Consider the following 4,993-nt stretch of genomic DNA (forward strand, 5'->3'; position numbering starts at 1 on the left):
TGTGTCTCCCTCTCTCTCTGCCCCTCCCCTGCTCATGCTCTGTCTCTCTCTCTCAAAAATAAGTAAACATTAAAAAAGTTAAAAAGTGGGGCACCTGGGTGGCGCAGTCGGTTAAGCGTCCGACTTCAGCCAGGTCACGATCTCGCGGTCCGTGAGTTCGGGCCCCGTGTCGGGCTCTGGGCTGATGGCTCAGAGCCTGGAGCCTGCTTCCGATTCTGTGTCTCCCTCTCTCTCTGCCCCTCCCCCGTTCATGCTCTGTCTCTCTCTCTCTGTCCCAAAAATAAATAAACGTTGAAAAAAAAAAAATAAAAATAAAAATAAATAAATAAATAAATAAAACCTTCTCCAGAGTAAAGATGGTCTGCAAGGCCTAGTGTTCCCTCTCAGCATCCACAGTTAACAATACTGCATTGTATACTTAAACATTTGCTAAGAGGGAAGATCTTTCGTTGAGTGTTCTTATCAACAAAATAATAATGATAATAAAGAGGGCGGGAGGAAACTTCTGTAGACAATGGATGTTTGTGGCCTAGGTTGTGGTAAGGGTCTCAAGGTGTATACTTATTACCAAGCTCATCAAGTGATATCCATTAAATATGTACAGCTTTGTGTCTGTCAATCACACCTCAATAAAGTGGTTGAAAAGAAAGAAGAGGGTCTTCTGAATCCCTCTCCACTCCCACTTTTTTTACAAGACAGAATTTTCTGCAATGCAAGATCCTGAATGGGACCCTGGACGAGAAAAAGGACATTAGTGGGACAAGTGGAGAAACTTGAATAAGGCCTGAAGGTGAGTTCAAAGTATCCTGTCAGTGTCAGTCCAATGGCTTTGACCATAGCACTGTGGATACGTAAGATGTTAACATTTAGGGGAGCTGGGTAAAGGGTATAGGGGACCTCCATGTACTATTTTTGTGACTTTCCTATAAATATAGATTTCCATCCAAATCAAAAGTTAATTCTTTTTATTTATTTATTTATTTATTTTTTAACGTTTGTTTATTTTTGAGACAGAGAGAGACAGAGCATGAACAGGGGAGGGGCAGAGAGAGAGGGAGACACAGAATCTGAAACAGGCTCCAGGCTCTGAGCAGTCAGCACAGAGCCCGACGCGGGGCTCAAACTCAAAGTGTGAGATCATGACCTGAGCCGAAGTCGGACGCTTAACCGACCAAGCCACCCAGGCGCCCCAAAAGTTAATTCTTTTTAAAAAGGACAGCATTTTTAATCCAGCTGCCTACTAAATCTTAGCTTGGGGCCTTGCTAAAATAATTTACATCATAATCCTGGACACAAATTTTTAAGTTACTCTCATACCAGTGCTGGTCAACCCTGGGCTTCAGGAAACTCGAAATGAAACACTGCATTTACTCAGCAAGTGTCTTCCCAGCTCCTGTACTCTGGCTCCCAGTTGCGGTATTATCTGATGGGGACATGGGGCTCTCTTCAATCCCACCATGGGAATGTCCACTGCAGCCATGACTCTGACTAAAAGCAGACAGAGTGATTTCTGGGAATTCTCCAAAGGAGATCATCCAAAAAGTGGACACATCTTTATGTACAAATGATGCTCAATGATGCCTTAGTTCTTTTCTTTCTTCATTTTTTAAATGTTTATTTATTTCTGAGAGAGAGAGAGAGAGCGCGAGCGGGGGAAGAGCAGAGAGAGGGAGACACAATCCGAAACAGGCTCCAGGCTCTGAGCTGTCAGCACAGAGCCCGACGTGGGGCTCGAACCCACGGACCACGAGATCATGACCTGAGCCGAAGCTGGACGCTCAACCGGCTGAGCCACCCAGGCGCCCCACTGATGCCTTAGTTCTAAGGGTAAAAATCTACGAGTACCTTAGCGCCCAACAGTAGGGGAACTGTCAAGCAGATCGGGAGTTGACGCGGGCAGTGGAACCCAGTCATCACGTGGGGACTGTTAAGTAAAACCGAGAGGAAAAAAGCAGTGAACGAAGTTGTCTCTAGCGCAAGATCTCAGCAGTGAGCAAATACGTCAGGCTGCCAGCACTACTTGGAACTGGGTATTTTTTTTCCTGCTCTTTACACTTTTTTTGTAGTTTCCTAAAGAGAGAGAGTGCGCGGATTGCTTCTAAGGTCAGAGTGAGCTGCCGTGGTGAAGCTACGAGTCAATCGTGGAGCAGTTTAACAGTCTCCCAGGGGCTGGCAGGGGGAGAGGGTGGGGAAGGGCCAAAAGAAAAGGTGCCACACCAACGTGGGCAGGTCCAGGGACCTGGGCACGGCCACAGGCACAGGCTCCTGGGGGGAGGGGGCAGTATTAATACATATTACCTCTTTCCCTCCGGCAACGCCTGGCCCTCCCTTCTTCCCCAAGCAGGTGCTCACTGGAGGCATGGCGCCCTGAGAACATACCAAGGGAGACCCCTGACAGCTCCCAGAAATTATCTGCGCAGGAGGGACTTCTGGGTGGGAAATGGACCATCGCCAACAGGCTGCCAACAGGGTTGGGAGGAAGGAAGGGAGTCCCACATCTGGGAAAGCATCTCCAGGAAGCCATCTGGGGGGGGGGGGGGCGGCGGAGGTTGTCCTGGAGTTGAGGACAAGTGGCAAGGAGGGAGAAGGTAAAGGAGGGACCCGGCTTTATCTGTACATCAAGGCGGAGTCGCTCAGTCATTCATTCAACAAACACGTATTCCGCGCCTACTCAGTGCAGTGACAGGCACGGAGTTGCCCCAAACAGCACCGACACAAAAGGACAGGGAGAGGAAGGAGAGCGGTTAGCTCAGGACTCAAGACTAAGTGCCCCCGCCCGCGCCACGCTGGCCCTGAAACCCCTTCCAGAAACAGTTTGCGCTGGGGTGGGGGCGTACGGGGTAGGGGCGCGGGTGGACGCAGTGGACCGAAATCCTGCCGTCTCCCACCTCTCCAGAAAGCCCTGCCCACACCACCCTGGCGTCCGCCTGACCCGGAGTTGGGGGGGGGGGGGTGGCTTGCAGCAAAGCCGCTCACCAAGGCACCGGCGACAGGGACATCCAGACACGCCCCAGCCCCCACCCCGCACGGCGAGAGGGGCTCGGCCCGGGCGCCACCGCCAGGCGCTGCGCCCCAGCCGCATTCTGGGTCGCCCGTGGGCAGAGGTCGGGAGCTCCCCGAGGCGGCACCGCTTCCGAAGTAACGGGCCCCGGAGGGCGACAAGGGAAAAGGTAAGGGCGAGGGGCCTTTTCCCCCGCGGAGGGTCTGTCCCGCGGGGCAGCCAGAGACTTGGCGGCGCTGGGGGGCGGACGGCGATGACCCCGCACGCCCGGCATGAACGCTGACCACCGCGACCCGGCCAGTCGGCTCCGCCTGGAGGCAGAAGGACGGCCAAACGACCTCTGCGAAGATGTCAGTACAACGACAAAAATTTAGTCCAAGACCTTCAGAAAGCGTCGCGGGGTAGGGGGGCAGGGGGGAGACGAGTCCACTCAAACCCCCTCCCTCGAATCGCAGGGAAACTTACCTCTAGGTAAAGCGACCCGACTGCCAGGTGGAATGAATCAATCCGAGGATGGAGACGAGGTCGTGGGTCTTCTGAGCCCGGCTGACACGCACCAAGTAATCCACGTTAGGGGGTCCGCAGCCTCGCGCCCCATTTCCCACTTTCCATCCAAGGCCAAAGGGCCTGCAGCCCCGACCTCTGTGCTGGAGCCCCGCGGAGATGGAGAGACTTCGCCGCGGGGGTTCCCAAGCGGCAGCATCCCCCGGCCCGGCGGCGGGCGCTCCCCGCCTCCCGGCGCTCCGAGGGCACCCAGCCCGCACGCAGCTCCTCGCCTTTCCTCGCTGCGCATCGCCATCGTGAGCGCCGAGCTCTCCGCCGGGATCCCCTCCGCCAAGCCCGGGAAAGCGGCAGGGCAATTCCACTCTTGGCCTCGGGTTGGCAGGTCCGCGGGGCCCTGGCGGCGCAGGCTGGACGCCGCGGGGCAAGAGAGGCCGGGGGAGAGGCGCGGAGCCGCGGAGGCCAGCCCTGGTGGCCGCCTTCCCCCAAGCCCAGGACCGCGCCGCACGCCCTCGCTGCCTCTGCGCTCTGCCGGAGGCCGGGCCATTCCGCCCTTATATATGAGCCTCCCCGGGGCGGGGCGTAGGGAGGGGGGCAGCCAGGGCGCCGCGCTGCTTCCTGGGAGGTGTAGTTCTCTTCACCCAGTCACAGCAAATGCAGAACAGCTGTGGGAACGGTTGGGGTCCACACGGAACAGCTGTGCTCCCTTGCACCCTTCCGTCTTAGGTAAGGCTGGGATTCCGGCCTCGCTCTCACCTCCGTTAGGTCTAGGCTGGTCTTTGTGCACAAGGTGGGTGACCTCAAGCACCTAAATGCCGCCCAGGATGACAAACCTCGGTAGCCCTGGAGTCAGACAAACCCAGTTAGGCTGCAGTCCCAGCCTGCGCGAACTAGCTGTGTGTGACCTTCACGGAGGAGTTCCCATGTACACCTTGGATACTTCATCTGACACAGAGGATACTGGTGACTGCTTCCATGGGGTTGTAGAGGGAGGCGACCACACTCATTGCTGACCCGCCTGCACAGGGTGGCCTGATCTCCCCATCTCTAATTTCAACAACTATAATTTCCTTACACTTGTTAAGTGCTAAGCAAATTCAGTTTCAAGGCTCAACTTCTGCAAACCAAATGCCATCCGAGACGCTCCCAGATCACATTCTGGAGCTGCCAGGCACTTAATCGCAGGCTTACATTTCTGCAGCTGCCTCCTCATTTATCCAACACCTGAGCACCTGCACACACCGGAAGCACAAAGGTAGGAGTCCTCCCTCAAGAAGCTGACAGTCAGGTAAGAGGAGGATACAACACGGCGGTAACTGTGGGGATGTGCAAAGGGCCGTATGCAACAGGGGACCTAACTCCGCTCAGGGGCATGAGCCAAGGCATCTAGAGGGCTGGTCTCTGAGTGGAGTTTGGAAAGAATGGGTAGGAAGGAGCCAAAGAGGCACACAAAACACAAAACGACAAAGGCAGGCAGAGAGCTGGCCATGT

General features: G+C 55.3%; 1 long non-coding RNA gene across 3 annotated transcripts in view; it reads right to left on the bottom strand.

Moving 5' to 3' along the window:
* Positions 1-4,083, bottom strand: part of LOC121015363 (uncharacterized) — a 337,292-nt gene extending 333,209 nt beyond the window's left edge. The window contains exon 1 of one of the 3 annotated variants that reach the window (XR_005783797.1): positions 3,467-4,083. This is a non-coding gene — a long non-coding RNA (uncharacterized LOC121015363). The remainder of the gene's footprint in view (positions 1-3,466) is intronic. The other 2 variants (XR_005783796.1, XR_005783795.1) reach the window with 2 other exon arrangements.
* Between the last annotated feature and the right edge of the window lie 910 nt (positions 4,084-4,993).

The sequence above is a fragment of the Herpailurus yagouaroundi genome, unplaced genomic scaffold (genome assembly GCF_014898765.1).
Source record: "Herpailurus yagouaroundi ecotype Mexico unplaced genomic scaffold, PumYag 206, whole genome shotgun sequence".
Taxonomy (NCBI): Eukaryota; Metazoa; Chordata; class Mammalia; order Carnivora; family Felidae; genus Herpailurus; species Herpailurus yagouaroundi.